At 42.4% G+C, this 21,888-nt stretch overlaps 1 protein-coding gene and 1 pseudogene across 22 annotated transcripts in view; one reads left to right on the top strand and one right to left on the bottom strand.

Moving 5' to 3' along the window:
• ANKS1B (ankyrin repeat and sterile alpha motif domain containing 1B) overlaps positions 1–21,888 on the bottom strand; it is a 917,777-nt gene that overhangs the window by 146,171 nt on the left and 749,718 nt on the right. The window lies entirely within an intron of this gene.
• On the top strand, positions 13,425–13,978 carry LOC118623420 (annotated as a pseudogene).

Below are 21,888 nucleotides of genomic sequence, written 5' to 3'. Positions count from 1 at the left end.
ACCACTAACCCAATCTGTTCATCCTCCACCCAGTTGGTAAGGCTAAAAATTTAGGAGTCATCCATAACTCCTCTCTGTCCTTCATCTTCCAAATTAATTCATAAGCGAGACATCGAAGTTCTATCTCCAGATATATCCCGGAGTCTGATTTAAGATGACAATTGTTACTGCCTCACAGAACTTCCCTTCCTAAATACCTAATAACATGGAAAAAAAATTAGTAAACATTAGTAAAAAATACACCTAATAGTAACAAATCAAGGAAAGGAACATAGACAAATATAAATAAAACTGACAGCCAAGGAAAGAAACAGAAGATTCTGAGCAGGGTAAAGGGGTACAGTGTTGCTTGGTTCTTTTTTAAAATTTTTATCCTCATCCGAGGACATTTTTTTGCATTTATCTTCAGATAGAGGGGGAGGAAGAGAGAGAGCGAAACATCGATGTGAGAGAGACATATCGAGTGGTTACCACCCACACGACCCCCAGGGACAAACTGCAACTGAGGTACATGCCTTTAGTGGGAACCGAACCTGGGACTCTCTGGTCCATGGGCTGACGTTCTAACCGCTGAGCCAAACTGGCCAGGGTGTTGCTTGGTTCTTAATCCTGTTCTCACTCCCCAGACAGGTGAGTCAACAAAATTCTGAGACTTCTCACTAATAACCCTAAAGTTAAAGAAAAGCACACACATTGAATATTCTCCTCTGTTTCTTCCCCCTCCTAAGCAGCAATGGAAATGTGAACTGGGAAAAAGGGAGCTGACTCCACGTTACGGAAGTGGAAACCCTTAAAGTCCTCGGTTAGCTCCAGTGTACCTGCTAGGTCAGATGAAGCCCTTTAGTTCATTATAAAAGGCTGTCCTTGGCATCTCCCACTTTCCCTCCTGAGCTGGTGAAATGGATGCTGATAATAGGGACATTCCACAAAGCCCGAGAAAGCATAGCCCAGGAGATCTGACCAAGGATGCATACGGCTTGAGCTACCTATCTGTACAATTTCTGTCTCCTTCTGCAATTTCTTCAGACTGCAGAAAAGTGGATAGATTTAGGCAATAGAACAGCTCAAAGAAGAAAGCAAACTGGTTCCTTCCAAAAGGTGGGGAGTGATTTAAGAAGTTATACTATGTCTGGGCAAAGCTGCCCAAGCACCAGCAAGATGGGGAAAAAAAAAAGCATTGCAGATATGCAAGGAAAGAAGGAGGAGAGAAGGAAAGAGAGGAGGAAAGGAACGACAGAGGAAGAAAGAGAAGAAGAGAGGAAAGGGAAGAATATCAAATGCAAGGGTCACAGCATAAGGAACTAAGTCTAGAAGAACTTTTTTCAAATAAAAAGAACATCCTCACATACTTTGTACTGTGCAAGGATGATTTCAGCAAAAATTTAACCTTAAAGGCAGAATAATGAAACAATTGAATGAGATGAAAAGAGAGATTGTGGATCTAAGGAAATGGTTTAAGGACCAGAGACACCATTTTAGAATAAATAAATAAATAAACTAGAAGCATCAAGAAACAGAGCAGACACTTCTGAAAATTGAATTACTGGCACAGAAGAAAGAATTGATATACTCACTGTGAATACAGATGAAAATGACAAAAAGATTGAATTATAAAGAAACTAATAGATATGAAAGAGAGACAAAGATGATCCAAAATAAGAATAATCGATGTCCCTGAGTAGGTAACAATACAGGTGGAAAAAAAGGTATCCTCAAAGATATGATACAATATTATCAGATTTAAAGAGCACATTGTACTGCAGAAATTTTTGACACAGGACATTCAACACCTAGACATAAACCTAGCTATGCTACTGAGCCATGAGGATTAAAAAAAAGAATTATCTGGGATCCAGGCAGGAAACGGAAATTACCTACACAGGGTGGCCGCAGACTGCACAGCAATAATGAATGATAATAAACAATGAAGTAATGACTGCAAAAGTATAAGGGAAAGAAAGCATAACACGAGAATAGTACACTCAGCTATGATAGTGTTCAATTTTGAAGCAACAGAAAGATATCCTCAAATGTTTTTTTAAAGCCCTCAGAAATGCAGCAGCCATGAATGAGTCTTTCTCGAAATAGGAACAAAAAGCAACTGACAGTGAAATCTAGGCAATGAAGAGATAAATCTAAGAACTCGGTCAGAAATGGAGAAACCAGTGCATCTGCTGTCATAGAAGGATTTATACGAAGTAAACTTAGTAATTATCACACAATAGAAAGTGTTATAAACATGACATATAAATTAAAATTATTAGCTGAGGAGAGGTGATGAGCAATAAAGGGACACATTTTTACAGCACAGAATCAATCTAATGTATTTAAAACTGGAATATGTGGCTTAAAAAAAAAGACCCCAATCCTGAGCTGGATTTGCTCTAAAGCTACTGAAGATGAAATGTCAAGCCCCCTCAACAATATGGGTGACTTGCTTCTTCCCAGGCTGTGGGAGGTGTCACAGCAAAGCATTCACATGATCGTGTTTTTGTAAAACAGATGCCATTTTCTTAAAAAGGAGTTCCAAATTGTATAATCTCCCCACAAAATCGCAATCCACTCCTGCTCAAACCTCTTACTGGTTTTCATAACCATTTCTCTGAACCATAAGGGGAGATCTTTTAGGAACGGACTTGTTGTAACGAGACATTCATTTGAAGTTCAATGACGACTTAGCTTTCCTCCCTTTTTTTTTTCCTTCTGCTGTTAAATATAAGAAATCAAATTTTAATGCTTTTTATTTAAAAACAGCATCTCCGGTATGATTCCATTGTTGCCACTATTATAAAAGCATTTCTTTTTATTCATGCATTCATTTATCAATCCCTTTGTATGTATGTATAGAAAGATGCCTTAAATAATATTGCCTAACATTAAAGATGGTTTTTACTGGTTGGTGGGATTTAGGGTAATTTAACAACTGTAATATTTGTATCATGTACATTGCCTCAATTATTTATTATGATCATGTGTCAAGCATCAAAAAAACAACACAGTGATTATTTTTGCTTAAAAATGCCAAGATATTAACGAATACTACTTTGGATGGTCAGAGCTATGGAGAATTGTGATTTTCTTCTTTGGACTTTTCTATATTTGTGAAATTTCCACAGAGCTGTTTGCAATTTGATATTCTCACCCTTCTTAGTTGACTGCGGCCGCCCTTGTCCAAGTCACTACCATTTCTCACCTGGACTGCTGCGACGTGGCCTTGCTGGTTTCCATTCTCGCCCTAGTAATATCCCGCCTTCACACAGAGGCCGGCGGATTCTTTCAAAGGTAGAGCTACTGTACGTCTCCTTCAAACTCTCCACTTGCTCCACACTGTTTCTAGAATAAAACCCTTTGCCAAAACCGGCAAGGCTGACCTGAGTTGGCCAGGACGCAGCCCCCCTGGACTGCTGGTCGCTGTCGCCCAAACACACCGCACTGATTCCCCGGAGGGTTTGCCCATGAGGTTCCCTGTGCTTGGAGAGCTCTTCCCGGGCCATCTCTGCCTGGCTGGCTCCTGCTCACCCTGCAGGTCTGTGCGAGGGGCACCTTCTCAGGGACACCCCCTCTGAACAACTTGTTCAAGGTAGCATCCTTCCCTCCAGAACACGCTGAAGCACTTCACCCTGTGACGGGGCCTTCGCAGCACTTCCCACGATCTGAGATGATCTCCATTCATTCATTCGCTGGCGAGGTGCCACTGACCCCACCAAGCATCCGCTTTAGAAAACAGGAACCTTTCCTGGCCAGTCTGGCTCAGCAGTTACAGTGTCGGCCCTTGGACCAAAGGGTCAAGGGTTTGATTTAAGGTCAAGGGCACATACCTGGGTTGCAGGTTCAATCCTTTGGCCCTGGTCAGGGTCGTGTGGGAGTCAACCAATCAATGAACATCGATGTTTCTCTCTCTCTCCCCCCTTTCCTCCCTTCCACTTTATCTAAAAATTAATGGAAAACTATCTTGGAGTGAGGATTGAAAAAAAAAAGAAAACAGGGACCTTGTCTATTCTGTTCACTGTTACATCTCCTGCCCTGAGAAGGCGCCTAGAAGATGAGCAGACACTGAGTATCTCTGAAGTGAATGAATACGCACGGAGATTGGTTCTCGGCTTAGAAAAGAAGGACCGTGTTTGCAAAGCTATCTTTTTAGTCAACTGTTCAGAATTCAGAATGCACATTCCTTCAGATAAGCCACAGTATACATAATAATTAAATATCAAGGTTAGCCCACAAAAATCTACTGGACCCAGAAGAGGCTAAAGTTGTGTGTACATATGAAACACAAATACTAGAGCATCAACATGAGGAATTATCATTGGCATAATACATACAACTAAAAAGAATAATTTTAATTTATTTAAATATGGACCAATTGCAATTACTATTTAGCTTTCATATTGGTGGGGACGCTTGCAGGCATTCTGAAGGGGACTTCAGACCTTCTTTAAGGTCTGTAGAGCTTTCTGGCCCCGGTTTTTTATTGCATAAAAACTCACTTTAAAATGGATGGCTTTCCGCTTCTTTGACAACAGACATATCACCAGTACCACCCTGGATCCTTATCAGTCATGGTTTGGGTCACTGTATCAAAAAATGTAAAAAAGGAGCTCTGGCCGGTTTGCTAAGTGGTTATAGCATTGGACTGTGGACCAAGGAGTCACAGGCTTGATTCCGGTCAAGGGCAGGCACCTCGGCTGTGGTTCAATCCCAGCCCTGGTTGGGGTCATGCGGGAGGCAACCAGTCAATGTGTCCCTCTCACGTCGATGTTTCTCTCTCTCTCCCTCCCACTCTATCTGAACAAAAATGGGAAAATATCCTCTGGTGAAGGTTAAAAATAGAAAAAAATCATAAAAAAGGAAAGAGCACAGCTGTTTTCTGGAGGTATTAAGAGAGAAAGGACTAAGGAAAGGGTTAAAGAGGATATGTGATTTGAAAGATACCTGAGTTATGAGCACTGCATGAGGAGAGAAGTCAGTGATGAGTGGTCAGGAGAAGCTGGGGAGGAAGAGTTTCTCCTGCTAGTTAGTAGGAAACCTCTTTTTTTTTTTTTTATCCTCACCTGAGGACATTTTTGCATTTATCTTTAGATAGAGCAGGCGGGAGAGAGGGAGAAAGAGAGAAAGAGAAACATGGATGTGAGACAAACACATCAACTGGCTGCCACCCACACAATCCCAACCGGGGCTGGGGACAAACCACAACTGAGGTACATGCCCTCAGCGGGAACCGAAACCAGGACTCTCTGGTCTGCAGGCCGATGCTCTAGGCGCTGAGCCAAACTGGCCAGGGCAGAAATTTTTTTTTTTTTATCTTAAAAAAATTATTATTAGTAGTAGTAGTATGGAATTTTATCTTCCAAGACAGCGTGGGTCCCGACTGGAGTGGTTCTGGTGGGTAAAAGGAGGGAGAGCCAGGGTGCAAATAATGTTGAAACTTGGGAGGGACCAAATCTTTCTGATTTGAAGCTTTGTCCCAAATTTGGTGCACCATGAGTTTTTATGACGAATCCACCAGTAGGGTAAAATAAATAGCACCATTCATATCAGGAGTAGGAACCAGCCCTCGGGAGATATGTACGAGGCTATGCCAGAACTTCCATTCTGGAGGGAAAGCTATACTACAGGAAAATAATTTGGACCAATTATTTTTACACTAAGTTGACAGTTAAGACAGAAAAAAAAATGTATTAAGAGCCAAGAGATACTGCATATGATCTGCAAGTCTTTTCTGGAGAAATGAATCATGAAGATAAAGAGAAGCAGTTTATTTTTGCAGTTACATTTTTCATTTCTAGAAAAATAATTGCAACATGGTCATGGTTTCTAAGCACAGTGAAATGAGACTTTTATGAACGTTACACAACACAACACATACCACCTGCTGCAGTTACAAACATGTGCAAGTCACCCTCAAGCCTTAAAACCGAAAACGGACCATGAAACTTATGGTTACCAAAACATTCTTCTAATTGAAACGTGCTAAAATGACAGGATGCTCGAGGAGTCTTAAAACAGAATTTTCTTTTGCCAAGTGTCTTGGTTTAAAAGTGGCCACAAAAATCTAGCCCTGACCAATGTTACTAGAACTACAGAAGGAAGTAGCATTTAAACATATGGTCAAGCTGTGCTGAGTTTATGCTGGGGGTGCTCACTGATGCCAACAAAGTCTTCCCATGCACTTCAAAGGCGACTCTCTGCAGTTCCAGAGGCGCTAAAACGTGGTGAACATGGGAGTCTAGGAAAATCTCAATGCAGTCATTGCTTTTCCAGAGCAAGTCCTTGTGGTTAGTCCCGTGAAGTTAGTAAATTCAGTTTAGTTACATTCAATACAAACCCCAAAGATATGTATCCATAAAAGCCATTTACAGAACAACTCTGTTTTGAGATTTACATAAAAACATACTAGAAAGTATTTAATAACCGAGGGGATCAGAACATGCATTTTTGGTTCTTCCAGTTCAAGTCTTGTTTTGATCTCTGCATTTCTTCCTGTTGCCATAGGAGAAAACTACCAATAAGTCTTTGCTCTGTAAATACCAGAATTGGAAGATACTGGCTAGCCATACTTTTATTATTATTTTTAGAAAATTAATCTTGGATTTTCATCTAAACAAGCTAATATATTCTCACAATTTTTTAAAAGGAAAAAAAATGACTCAGCTTAACTATATTTTGACTTCTAAAAAAAATCACCTCATGATTCCAGCAAGAGAAAGCAAAAATCAGATGAATAAGAATGGTTTTTATCTCACGCTAGATTTGTAAAAAAAAAAAAAAAAGGTTAATTTTTACATGAAAATTGCATCTACATAAAAATAGAATTCTGGAATAATGCATTATTGACAGTTATGTGGGAAGGCAAAGGCATTCATGTAAATGTTATTTCTCAAGCAAATTATTAAATATATTAACAGTATTGCATTAAAGAAAACAAATATCAATACAAAAGGAAAACCATCACAACTAATACAATCTTTCACTCAAAGAAATATGTATACAACAATTTTTGTAAGACTTATTGATACACTCTGCTATTAAATTCAATGGCAAACACTTATGCTTTGTTACTTGCTTTTGTCCATGGAAGGGGAAAAAAAACCTAATCAATTGATAAATGTGGATTCTGTCCACACTTCTGTTCATTCCTGGTGGCCTAGAGAAGACCCTGTACTTTGATTACTGGTACTGGTACTTGTAAATGCTAACCAAGTCTGAGTTACTGCTATAAATACAAAATGTGTAAAAATCAAGCATATCTATGGAAATACAAATATTTTACTCATGGTTATTAATGAGTTTAATCAAGCAGATCTCCTAATTAATTTTGCTAATTGTTCATTCCTCCTGGGACATTAATTGGCTTGATGGATATTACCGTGACATATGTTGACACTAGCATCTGGTCAGAAATAGGGACATCAATAAACTCTACCTGGTGTTTCTACAGACTCTGCCAATGCTATAAACACTGATGATGCCAAAGCATTTATTTCAATATATTATTTAGAGAACATGTCTGACTTCCGTTTAGAGAAAGGATAAACCTGCTTCAAAACACACGATGCTCAAAGATGCCTATTCAATGAATGATGCCATGAGAATGACTTGGTAATAAATTGGAAAACATCTGTCTGCCAACATTTAAAAGAGGATAACAACATCAGAAATGATTATTGGGAGTGCCTTTTCTGTACAATGTACTGTCTGATTTATACCCTATTTAGAATATGTAGAGTAACTTTGAACAAATACTACTATTTTAAAGAAAGCAATTCCTTAACATGTCAGACCACCATACTGTACGCAGTTAACTAATAGACAATAAATAAATGTATTAGAATTCAATACAAGTATACACATTTGATTAAACCTGCAAAGTTTTAGATTGTTAGTAACTGTTCAGCGATTATCATTTTAAATTGCTGACAAATAAATGCACTTACACAGTTTTGTTAAAAACTAGTTACCCCCAAATATCTTCCTAGATATTGTAGCATGCTGTGTCTGTATTTCAAAATTATATTACTGGAGATTTCATCTTCAAGTAGAGGCAAGACACTTTGTTCTCTCTGGTGGGTCTTCGCAGAACTGTAACAATGTAGGGTCTCTCATTCCTGATACATGAATCTACTGTCACTCTACTGTCCCTGAGTAAGAAAAAACATCGCTTTGCAACTACAAGTGTCCAAGTCACCAAGCAAAGTAACCCAGTGCAGTAACTTAAGTTTTGGCAATCAGCAACTGCAGGACAAAGTTCCCATCCCTGGACAAGGAGCACCGACTCCTCACTGCTTTTTCCAACATCACATTTCCACCTGCACTCTGAAGTTAAAAAAAAAAGTCTCTGCCACAGTGTTTTTGTATGACACTGTCACAAGCATCCCAGATAGCGTGTATCTGTTTTAACTTCATTTGTACCATTTACTCCTCTCTCCTCCACCTGAGTCCAGAAGGGCCACTGCCTTCACACCAAGCACTACCCAGGACGGACAGAACAATAGAACAGAACACGCTGGAAGAAAGCTTTACTTTGGAATAATGCCAGCACCAGTCATTATACCATATTTTGTCAGAGGGCCATGAACACTGTGGACTCAGATAACCCAGACACCACCAGCATCTCCTTGCTCAGGCACCTCTGCTGAGTACAAAGAACACAGGTTTGTAAGGGACCGCAGAGTGGTTTTCTAATCTTGCCTCTCTTCCATCTCTGAGTGGGCTCTAAACTTCAACACGAATCCACCCCACCGTAAAGACTCCCAAAGAGGAGAATTACAGATTTCCCTGGCAATGTGTCACTGTTAAGAAAAGTCTTAACTTGTACCTAAAATCCTCATGTTGCCCTTCCAACACTGTCTCCTCTAATTCTGTCTTTCTGGATGCAAAAGTCCCCATAGCAAGCATACTAGTGTAAAAAGTGTCTCAGCATCATTAAGGACCTTGAAGTTCATATGCCTCCAGTCTACCAATACATGTTAGTGCGTACATGCAGCCGGGGGACTGAATGTTGTCTTTTAACACTAACATCCTAGTCACTCATTGAGGAGAAATGATAACTGCCGCACTCGCCTTCCTGGCCAGCTTCTGAAAATACAAAGCCTTCCAGTGCACCGTCCATTTGTTTCAGGGGCTCATCTTTACAGATGGCTAGTTTTCTTGGAGGAAAACAAAACAAAACAAACAATCCTCCCCCACCCCCGCCCCCCAAAGAAAGAAAGAAATAAAGGAAGAAAAAACCCATGGTGGTAGCACTATCTTTATAAAAGCAAGACCTCATTTGGTTTTGGCAAGTTTTAGCCTGGAGTAAAATTACATCCAAGTTACAATCACGGAAACTGGGATTTGAGTGGAAGCGCCGACCCGACCTTCACTGAAACACGGAACTGCAGTCTGTGCTGCTCTGTGCCTGCTCAGGGCGTAGCACCGGGAAGTCCATGCCCACTCCCCTCTCCAATTAATCACCGCATGAAAAATACCGGGAGAGAGGGCAGCGCAACGCCAGCCCTCGCGGCGTCTGTTCTACCTGGACTCCTGAGACGTGAGGCAGAGCGCACCTGGACATTACACAGGTTGGCGTGGCTTTCTAATGTTGAAGACAAATGACCTTTGGAAAATATATACTCATGAAAGTCAAACCATTTGTAAAGACATCCATCCGGCAATTGACCGCTTCAGACTCCTTGAAATCCTGAAGGGGAGGGAAAAGGCACCCAACCCGAGGGGGGGGGGAACCTATAACCAAACCACGCTTAAAAAAAAAAAAAAGCAGCCCACACAGTAGAGACCAAAACCTAGGCTGCAACAAATGCCCCGACCAACCCGTTTCGTAGCCTCCCAGGATTCTCCGACTCGTCTCCTCTTTCCCCTCTGCCCCAGCGGCAGCCGCACCACTTCTTGCAACCGCAACTCGGCGAGCCGGGCCGTGGACCGCGGGGGAGCCGTGCCCCGCGCCGCCCGCCCGCCCGCCCGCCCGCAGCCGCCGCCACTCACCCGAACCGCGCGGCACCAGCGACGGCAGCGGCGGGCTGGCTGCGAGCCGGGATCCGCGAAGGCAGGCGGGCTCCGGCCCCCGAGGACGCGGACATGAGTCTGGAACCTCCGCTCCCCTAGCCGTTCCTGAGCAGCCCGCTCCGGGCCCCAGCGAACGCGAGCGACAAGGCGAGGGCGAGCGCGCCGCGGATGGGTGGGAGAGCGCCGGGCTCTCCCCGCGAGCTCCCCGCGCCCGCGCGCCCTCCACCCGCCGCGCGCCCTCGCACGCGTCCGGCCCCACGCAGCGCGCGCCAGCCCGGGCGGCGGCAGCGGCGCGTCCTCCCCCGAGCGCCGTCTCCAGGGCTGCTGGCGGCACTCTCCATTGTTCTGCAGCTGCTTCCCGGGGGTGGGCGCCGAGGAGGGTGGGAGGTGTCGGCGCAGTTGCCGGGGAGGGCTTACCACTCAGTCGGACCCTGGCTGAGAGAGCGACAGGAGCCCGGGCACGGCGCGGGGGCTGCCGGACGCCTAGCACCGCGGGCTGCGGGCACGCGGGGGCTTCCTCCTCCCGCACTCGCTCCCGCCCGGCGCCCGGCGCATCCTGTGTTACTATGGATATCTCGCTCCTCGCCGCCCCCTCCTCGCTCTCCGAGAGGCCGCCGCAGAGGCAGCAGCCTGGCAGCTCTGCAGGCGCCCAGGTGACCAGATCGGCGGTGGCAGCAGCCGCCACCGCCGCCGTCACTGCCGTAGCCAACGCTGGGGAGAGGAGGAGTGGGAAGAGGGGGGAAAGGCAGGTCCTGGTCCACCCCGAGGCCACTTCGAGTTTCCTCCCACTAACCAAGCTGCTTTGAGTTCTCCCCGCAAGAGAAGCCGCAACAATCCTCAACACGTATGGACCCGCGGCACCACCCCGAGCGACGCGTGTTCCAGTTGTTCTCAGATGGGGATGATCGACCCCCAGCAGACTAGGAGGATCAGGGTTAAGATGAGAAGTCACATTTTGATACGGTTCAAACACCCCTCACCCCTACCCAGGTGTAGACATTTACTTGGGCTGAGGATTCGCTTCAAAATTATGCCAATTAAATGAAGTAAATCTAACCTTAAATAACAAAGCTTCCCTTCTCCTTAAAATATATATACATATATATGTATATATTTTCCCCCTTGCTATAAACAAATAAAAATAATGTGTGGCTTCCATACTGCTTAATACCATAACATTTGAACGAACATATCTAGCAACCCACGCGCTTCAGTTCCTTGGTGTTTCAACATTCCATCCAAAAGTGTGAGTTGCCCACTTAGTCTGAGATAAGAACCACAGATTTCCACAGAGGCTAACCCAGCGTCTGAAAACAAGGCAACAGCACCCAAACAGTCTGTGAAAAAATAGGTTGGAATGAAGGTACTTTAAGTAAAAGTATGTAAGGAAATGTATAGCATGGTGAACTCCAAACAGTTGTTTCAGCTGCTTTCACTTTCTAAACTTTAACAGTACACAGCAAATCCAGACCTAATGGGGTTCTTGGAACTGCAGTAAGGGACCTATACACATAACCAATTTTACCATAGGCTAATTGACATAAGCAATCATTAAATTCCTATGACATCTTGTCAACATTACAACAAAAGGATGTTACTTGAGGACCTGCTATACATTCATTGGCCTAACACCAAATAAAACAAAAATTTTGATCAACAACAAAACATCAGGCACTAAAATAGAAGTGTGAACCAATTCTTGTATGCTAGGTAACCTTGACTGAGCACTTAATTTTTGTCAGGCATCTGTGAATTATTTAATTCTCACAATGGAATGAGATAGGTTTTATTATTATCCTCACTTTTCAGATGAACAAAAAAAGGTTAGATCTGCATCTAGTAGTTATGGGACAACAGTCGCTTCCTTAAACAAGAAACACTAAATGTCCACCCTCATGTCATTGTCTGCTTTTGTGAAGTTCGGTTAATAATGTACCCTGACGCTGCCCTGCTAGCAAGGGGCAGGGCAAGGACTAAATCCAGGCCTGTCAGGCTCCAGAGTGTGAGCCCTTAACCATATACACATTTTCACATGAGGACTTCATGAAGGTTTTTTATTTCACATCTTACACATACAGAAAGAGACACAGATTGGATATGACCTGCCTTCTTGACTGGAGCATGTTTGGATATCTGTGTGTTTTTGTTTTGTTTTGTTGTTTTTGTGATCAGAGATGGGTTTGGAAGTCAGGCCATTTAATTCTGTTTCTCACTCTACAATCCAAACACATGCGACTTGAGGCAGAATAGATGTTTTCTTGGTTTCCCAATCACATGAATGACTGAAGGGCACACTCTCTTCTGGATATTGTTTTCTGGCAACAATATTGGGTTACCTCCAAGAGATGTCATTTGTTAGAATTGAGCTGTAGTGTTGAGTCCTGCACACTTTAGAATCATTTGGGGTCTATAGGCCATTTTGTGTCTGCACCACCCCTAGAGAATGATGGAAACCTAGTTCTCTGTCAGCGTATGTGCTGGGCCAGTGAAAACTTCCTGGAGGTAGCTGGGTGGGAAAGTCGCTGTCCATGGTAGCACATACTGAAGTGTGAGCACAACCAGCTCACACATTAAATACTATAGTCCTGCCTCGTGGGAGGGGCTCAGTTGGTTGAGCGTCCTCCTGTGCACCAAAAGGTTGCCGGTTTGATTTCCAGTCAGGGAACAAACTTGGGTTGTGGGTTTGATCCCCAGTTGGGGCACATATAGAAGGCAACCAATCAATGTCTCTCTCTTTCTCTCCCTTCCTCTCTCTTTAAGTATGTCCACGGGTAATGATTGAAAAAAAAAAAAATACTACAGTCCTGGAAATTAACTTCAGTATGGCACTAGTGAAATTTGGTGATAACCTAAAGATACGAGTATTAAAGTACAAAGGTCTTATCAGTATAATCTCCTATTGGTTGGGGTAAAAACATTAAATAGTTCACAGAAGAATGACTTTTTACTCCTTGGTACTAAAATAGCCTCTACTTATATTTGAAATTTTAGACATTTTAATGTTCTAGAACAGTACACAGGATATAAGAGATCTTCTCTGAAACCCTCTTATATTGTTGAAAAGGAAGGTGATGCCTAGGATGATTAAGTCACTTGCCCAAGGACCTACCCAAATTAGAGGAAGGAGCAAAACCATGACTTCTTGCCACCTGTTTACACACCATGATACTATGCTGTCCTGAATATTCAATGTCAGAATTAGTTTTTCCTTCTGTAATTATATTTTTTTGCTAAAAAATTATTCAAGTTCCAATTTATGTTAGTTAAAATATGAATAATATATAGCCCCACGTTCTTTAACTTGGAGGGTGTCTACATCTTATTTTTAATACTTTGGTTATATTAAGTAACATATTGCTCCTTTAAAAAGGAGAAAATTTACTCTTCCTTTTCCCAAAAGCGGCCAGAGGTGACCTCTGAAAATGGTTCGCTATTCACTTGACCCAGAAAACCCCACAAAATCATCAAGTCAAGAGGTTCAAGTCTTTGTGTTCACTTTAAGAACACTCAGGAAATTGCGCAGGCCATCAAAGGTATGCACATTAGAAAAGCCACCAAGTATCTGAAGGATGTCACTTTACAGAAGCAATGTGTGCCTTTCCGTTGTTATAATGGTGGGGTTGGTGGGTGTGCCCAGGTGAAACAGTGGGGCTGGACACAGGGTCGGTGGCCCAAAAAGAGTGCTGAGTTTTTGCTGCACATGCTTAAAAATGCAGAGAGCAATGCTGAACTTAAGGGTTTAGATGTAGATTCTCTGGTTATTGAGTACATTCAGGTAAACAAAGCTCCCAAGATGTGCCCTAGAAGTTACAGAGCTCACGGGCGGATTAACCCACATATGAGCTCTCCCTGCCACATTGAGATGATCCTCACTGAGAAAGAGCAGGTTGTTCCTAAACCAGGAGAGGATTTTGCACAGCAGAAAAAGATATCCCAGAAGAAACTGAAGAAACAAAAACTTATGGCCAAGGAGTAAATTCAGCATAAAATAAAGACTAATAAAAGTAAAAAAAAAGGGGGGGCAATTTAGAAAAAACTCTTATAGTACCAATTTCCACCTTCCCTGTATCCTCAATTAAAAGTAAAGCATTTATTCCAGTATAGGGAATGAAGAACACAACCCTCTCCAACACAAACTGCTTATTTAAGAGCAATTTTATATTAGAAAGGACTAACATTTGGGATCCCCAATTTCTTGCATTCTTCTTTTGCATTGAAAAATTATTCAGAAGATCATGTTGAATATTCTAGTCTTATAAAGTTTAAATATTGTGGTAACTTAAAAAAATATTTATTGACTTTCAGGGGTAGGCAACCTCCAACCCATGGGACATATAAGGCTCATAAAATTAATACCAGCTTACATCACATGCCTCACCAAAGTAGCCTGACCAAATACAGCAAGCTAATTTTTAAGTTGATAATTTTGTATGGCCCTCAAATGATGTTATAAATATCCAAATGGCCCTTGGCAGAAAAAAGGTTCCCCACCCTCAAAAGGGAGAGAGAGAGAGGGAAACATCAATTTGTTGTTCCACTTATTTGTGCACTCATTGGTTGCTTCTTGTATGTGCTCTGACTGTGGACTGACACTACAACCTTGGCATTTGGGGATGATGCTCTAACCAGCTGAGCTCCCTGGCCAGGGCCTGTGGTATTTAAATGTAAAACACTAACATCAGTCCTTTTGTACAGATTTAGGGAAATAGAATTACAATAATTTCTCATTTTGGATGGGGTAGTGGTATGCAGTAGTTAAGCTCCCAACTGTGACATCAGACCTGTGGGTTCAAGATATGGCACTTAGTAGTTCTGTGTCATGAGGACATAAAGTGTGGCATTGGAAATACAGTCAATAATACTGCAATAACTAGGTATGATGCCATGTGGGTGATGGAAATATCAGGGGGGACACTTTGTAAAGTAATTATAGTCTAACCACGATGCCGTACACCTGGAACTAATAAAAAATAATACTGCATGTAAACTGTAATTGAAAAAATAAAAATAATAAATAAAAAAGCAAGGGGGGGGTGCTATTGTACTTAATACTTTTGGGCTCTTAGTTAACTTTTTCTAGCCTCACCTTTCCAATTTGTAAAATGACCATGATAGTAATAAAAACTACTCCACAGAGTAGTGGTTAGGAGAAAATGAGATTACCCCTGGGTAGTGGTCTCTTTGATGTGCTAATCTGGCTAGGTTATAGACCCTAGTTACTCAAACACACACTAATCTAGGTGTTACTGTGAAGGTATTTTGTAGATGTGATTAAAGTCCATAATCAGCTGGCTTCAACTAAGGGAGATTACCCTAATAAGCTAATTCAATCAACTAAAGGCCTTAGGAGCAGAATAACTGAGGCTTCCCTGAAGAAAAAGAAACTTCTGTGAATCAGTTTCAGCTTGAGAGTTTCAGCTTGCCCCTCCTGATGGCCTGCCCTAAACATTTCAGGCTTGCCCAGCCAAGCCCCCACAATCATGTAGGCCAACTCCTTACAATAAATTTCGTTTATCTCCTACTGATTCTGTTTCTCTGACTGAACCCTAACTGATACACTTTATAAAGCATTAACAGTTGTATCTGGCACATAGTAAGCACTCCAAAAATGTTAGCTAAAATGTATTTTAAAAACCTTTATTGAACACCTCTCACATCCATAGCATTGAAGCATACCTGACACTCTGATAAAAATGTCTGAGAGTTTGCAAATAGACACCTATTACCTTCAGGGCTACTATTCCCAACCAGGAAGGAATTTAATGTTTTAGTGACATTTCCAGAAAAACAAGGGAAGAATGCCAACAGGATTGATAATTCCTTCTGGAGCCATGTAGGAAAATTATGCAAATCCAGTATGAAGACTACTTCCTGAGTGAGGGAGACAATGTACCAATTTAGCACCCAAAACTAGGGAGATCAGTTTTCATGGATCACCATAAAATTCTATGATGTAATACAAATTTATCTAAGACTCTTGGCTTAAGCCAACTACAATTATATACTTAAGAGAACTGCTTTGAGATTATTAGAGGAAGAAATACTTTTATATTTAGGAGTATTAAAGTAAAAGATCTTCCTGGTCTCAATGTTTAGCTTATCTTAGAATTCTACATTTGAGCATTTTTAAACAAAGAAAAAGTATTTTTTTAAAAATACATTAAACAATTGATGTTCTCTCTCATTGATGTTTCTATCTCTCTCTTCCTCTCCTTTCCTCTCTCTCTAAAATAAAAAAAATTTTAAATATCATTAAAAGCAGGCATGACACATATCTAATAGAAATTATCTCTGTCCTTGGGGTTATAACTGCTTGAAATATCTCACAACAGTAAATAAAGTCCAGTGAGATAGTTTTAGATATTAAAAGGATTAAAAGGTGATGATGGAGTAAAAGAGAGAAAAAATACTTTGACTTTATATTAAAGCTTTGATAACTTAGAGTCAATCTTACCAAGTACATGTTTTAAAACGTGTATTTGTCTGTGCATGCATGCATATTTGCTAGAAAGAGCTGCCCCATAATCCTTAATACCATGTTAGTGGTTTTAAAAAAGGTTGTGATATAAAAATACTACTATCCATTATGCCAAGATTTATTGAATGTCTATGAGGTCAAACAATGAGCTGGGTGCTGAGGGGTAGGAAGGCAGACTAGAGATGGACTCTCACTTTGTAAAAATCTTTCTCTGGGTAAGTCCAGTTTATCCTATTGATTTTAAGTAACATGTAACTTACTCCAGGAAAATTTTTATACATCCCTTGCCCTGCACTGGCCTCAGTAAAATTATTTTGTTTTTAAAGCAACTCTACTCCCTCTAATATAGCATTTATCATTCTTTTGGTAATGACTTATTTAGTTATGGATATCACCATAAGACTACATGAGGTTAGGGACACTGTTTATGTAGTGCTCCATTTATGTTCAGCTTCTGACTCCCAGTAGGCATTAGGTAAACATTTATTGAACAAGTGAAAGAAAGCTTGGGACGTGTTGAATTTCAGTTGCTCTCCAAATAGACACATGCAGAAAGCAGATAGAATATAAATCTGGAGCTCAGGTAGGAGCAAGAGATACAGATTTGCTATCAGTTTATTCGAAGCATTTGGAAGGCTTGGGAGTGAACTGCCATCTAGTAGAACCACATGTAGAACTGTAAGAGGGGCTTGAAATCAGAACCCCGGACAGCGCCTACATCACCAATTTTTACATTGAGGTCAGCACCCTGGACAGCACCCGCCAATCCAATTTTACATTGTGGGATATCTGGCCCACTGGTTAGGATAGAAAAGTGTTAGGAAACCCACCTCCAAGTAAATCTTTTGAACCACGTGAGCGCGTTTCTAATGGGCAGGTATTTCAGAACTAAGCTGTTGTAGAGATAGGAGCACTACAAATATGGATTTATATTCTTGATATTGTGGAATTTTACTTTCCAGTAATGTAGAAAGCAGGGCTTTGGATTTTGCAACAATAACAAAGAAAGGTGGTATGTGTAGTTAGAAGGAATAGGACATGAGTCATAGAGAGTCTGTGTAATGGTGAAGCAACAGAATTAAGGCACTCCACAAAAGATGGGCATCAGGAAAGGCTCTGAGTGGTGAACAAGCTGTGTGGCTATTGCTGTAGGTCGCTATAGAAACAGTATGGTTCTCCCTTATACTCAAGGCTTGCCTGTCATTAATGAGACAAGTAAGGCATAGGTCAACTTCCAGCACTTATAGATTTTATTATTTTTATTGTATGATCATACTTCCGCTGTGGAAAAAATTCTTTATTTGAATAGCAAATTTAAAACAACTCAGAGTGCCTATTAACCAGGGGCATATTTACAGATCTAACTATCAAGTGAACACAACCCAGACTGAGCAGAAGGGACGTACACTTTTTCCTGAAGGCAAGCAGGCTTGGAATCCAGGGGGAATGAATGTAAACACCGAGGCCCATCTGCCAGGAGTGTTCTGGCTCAGTCTTCTGAATTAAGACCTAGAGACTTCTTTTGGATGTTCACTACGTTCAAGTCCTGAGCCACACACAGCTCCAGTGAGCCATAGCTAAGACGTTTGCTTGCAGCCTTTGCTTACAACCGGCCCCTGGGAATTCGTTTTAGCCTCATAGCACAGGTGTTAAGTACCTCGTCCTTCTAATACCTTTAAGCAACAGAACAGCTGTGCTCAATGCTCACAGCAACTTTCAAGGTTAGCCATGAGAGAAGAATGCTCCAGTAACCTGATCTAAATGTCTATTTTGCTAAGCACCTCTCTATTCCAGACTTCCAAGGATGGCCCTCTTTGAATAAGTCAGGGCACAAGATCTGATTTCAGTTTAGAAAAATATGGTTCATAGCATTTTAAGGACTCATACTTAGAGTCCTCAAGGAGTTAGTATAATGTATAGAAGTAGGCTGTAGGCTTAGACCTGGGTTCACGCCTGACTCATCATTTGCTGGTTGAAGACCCTGAATGGGTTGCTTGGCCTTGCTGCACCTGAGCTTCTGCATCAGTCAAACAGGGATAAATGCTCTTTAAGGACTGAATGGGTCCATCCATGTAAGAATATTCTTGTTTTTTTTTGTTTTTTTTTATCCTCACCCGAGGACATTTTTCCATTTTTTGTTCAGGTAGAGTGGGAGGGAGAGAGAGGAACAGAGGGAGAGAGAGAAACATCGACGTGAAAGGAACACATCGAGTGGCTGCCACCCGCACGACCAACCAGGGCCGGGGACAAACTGCAACCGAGGTACGCGCCCTTAGCGGGAACCGAACCCGGGTCTCTCAGGACCGCAGGCCGACGCTCTAACCGCTGAGCCAAACCGGCCAGGGCAGAATATTCTTAATATGCACAGCACAATAATTATTCAACAAGAGAATTAAGTGTACCCTAACATTAATTCATAAGCCTTTTGAATCAATAGGCCACATCATCTTATCAACTGAACTAAATAACTAAGTTCCTTCCCATAGCACCTTCTATGTGCTTACCAGTTGTGTAAGCAAGACGAAGCCCATGCACCTGGGAAGGGGAAGAAACCTTTTTGTCTTGTAGACTCATAAGAAAGGTTTGTCTTTTTTTCTCCACAGGATTTTGTGGAGGACAAGATAGCCTATCATTTGATGGGGATTATGTATATATAACATTGTATTAATTCTCCAGCAATACACATCAAGGGTGTTGAAAAAAAAAATACCCAGAGGGAACAAAGGGAGAAAGAATTACATAATAAATATTAAAGATAATTTTGGGTTGGAATAATGGAATCTTAGGATAGGAAGGCGAGGTTGATATTCACTGCTTTGTCCCGGCTCAGCACCCAGTCCTTCTACTTCTGTTAGCAATAGCGTGATTTTCCACTGGATTCTCCAACTCTCTGCCATGAAATCCTAGAAAATCCTAGAACATCTGACCATGGGGTGGACCTGTGATCCACTGGCCCATCACAGCTTTCCATCACTCAGTCACAGTGGTTCGTTCAGGGAGGATGAGGACCAGGACCCTATTGAAAATATTGGGAAATAGAGCTCTGTTTCCACTGAGGTTTCTGGTTGCCAGAGTGCTGAGCCTGATGCCTGGAACTGCCAAGGGCCATCCTGTGTGGAGGGTCTGCCCAAGTGTGAAGACAGTGCAGGGCAAGCAGAGTAGACATATGGAGAGAGAGGCTGAGAGATTCTGATGATGGCTTTTGAGGCCCTGGATCCAGGCCTGCCTGAAATGATTAGATATGGCCTCACTGACAAAATATATCCAAATGCTATCTCAGTGAATCCTCAAAACCACAACCTAGAGGTTGGTATTGCTAATATTGTTCCTATTTTATGGATGAGGAAACTGAGTTCTTGAGAAGTTCACCGACTTGCTCAAGGTCACACAGCTGGTAAGTAGCAGAACCATGGGTATAATTCAAAACTCCTAGCTCCAAGTCTTGCCCTGGCCAGTTTTGCTCAGCAGTTAGAGCATCAGCCATGGACCAAAGGGTGGCGAGTTCGATTCTCAGTCCAAGGCACACACTGGGTTGTTGGTTAGGTCCCCAGCCCTGGTTGGGGTCATGCAAAAGGCAACCAATTGATGTGTCTCTCTCACATCAATGTTTCTCTCTCTCTCTCTCTCTCTCTCTCTCTCTCTCTCTCTCTCTCTCTCTCTCTGTCTCTCTCTCTCCCTTCCTCCCTCCCTCTCCCTCCTTTCCACTCTAAGAAGCAATGGAAAAATATCCTCGGGCGAGGAAAAAACAAAACAAAACAAAACAACAACAAGCTCTTAACTCCAGGTCTCATGTCTTTTCCAATGACACTGCAGCACCTGCATTGGGTAGGCTGCTATGAAGTGGGGCTTTGTCAGAACAGAGAACAGCTTTGCTCTAAAACATTCCCTGCCTGGCAGAGCAATGCCCAGCCTGACGCTTGGTGGTAGCGCCTGCTGTCACCCGCACTGGCTCACAAGAGAAAGACCCCAGGGGAAAAAGAATGCAGTCTCCCTGGAGTTCCTGGCAGGAGAGACGGTTGGGGAGGGGACAGGATGCTCCTCAAGAACCTTTAGCCCACTCCGTTTGTTTGGAAGACTGGGGTGAGGTTTATAGTGCAGTGTTGTGAAAATCCACTTCATCTGCTGGGTCCACACACTCTGTCAGGACCTAGGATAGGATCATCCAGAGTACACAGAGGGCAGAAATAACTCTCTGGGTAGAAATAAAGTAGGCATTTCCCCTCCTCCTCACTAATAGCCTGGGAGAGGTTGAAATGATCATAAAAAGGGAAGCCACTAAGGTCCTATAGATGACCTAGGGCTAAACGCAGTCAGGTGGAAATCACAATCTTTACAATGTATGGATGTTGCTAAGGCAGAATTCCTTGAAAGGACCAATCAGAGGCTAGCAAAGTATTTATCTACCCCTAGACAACGGAGCCCCACTGGAAGCCCACTTGGGTCCCCTCCCCGCTGCGGGGAGTCTGTTTATTTTTCAAATAAACTTTCCTAAAGCTTAAAATAAAAAATAAAGAAAAAAAATAAAGTAGGAAGCCACATTAACTCTTTCAGGCCATTAGGTTATTTAATTAATTATTACTTTGCTCTAAATGGATCCCTAGTGGGTCTGGAGGATGAGAATATTCTAATTTGCATTTTCTCCCTTTTTCTCTCAGCTGTTTTTTCTAATTATGATGTAGACCCAGAAGCTGTGTCATAACTGCTTTATTCTGAATCACTAGATGCTCTTATAGAGATCAAAAGTGCCCCTGCAGATCTGTTGTATTGAAATACGTGGAACCAAATCTATTTGTAAGGTCTGAGGGGCTGGAGGCTGCAGCCCAGCACCCACAGGACCAAGGAGTGACCCCAGGCTTTGGGACATCCCTGATTTTTAAGTTCTGAGTTCATGGCAAGTGTGTGGCAGGGAATTCCATGTTCATGGGGGCCTTGGGTGGGGGGTGGGGGGAGCAGATATGGTGGGGAGTTCCTTTTCCTTGCTTAGAAAGGAGGATCCTCAATTCTGATCTAAGGAGGACTTGGGGTCTCTGCCTTGGTGTGTCTGTTTCAAGGGAGATTGAGAGGGCAAAGGTGCTCCCTGAAAAGGCTGGTTTCACCCCATCACTCAGAATGCATGACCACCGCCAGCTGAAGGAACTGGAAACATTTAAATGTGTCAGAAGTCTCCTCTGCTTTTGCACTTCTGGGGTTACTAAGGAAATGCCCAACTGAGTGGCTAGGGTGTGTGATTATGGTGATTACAGCGACAAGCGACAAGTTACAAGTTATTTATTTTGAAAATTTATCTTTACTGTTGAAAGTCTCACAGAGGTCTCTTTTTCCCCCGCATTGACATCCTCTTCCCCGCTCTTGCTCCCCCCCTCCCCCCGCACTGTTGTCTGTGTCCACTGGTTATGCATATCTGCACA

This window comes from Molossus molossus, unplaced genomic scaffold (genome assembly GCF_014108415.1).
Source record: "Molossus molossus isolate mMolMol1 unplaced genomic scaffold, mMolMol1.p scaffold_m16_p_10, whole genome shotgun sequence".
Lineage (NCBI taxonomy): Eukaryota > Metazoa > Chordata > Mammalia > Chiroptera > Molossidae > Molossus > Molossus molossus.
The sequence above is the reverse complement of the archived record's forward strand: the minus strand, read 5'-3'. Positions and strand labels throughout refer to the sequence as shown.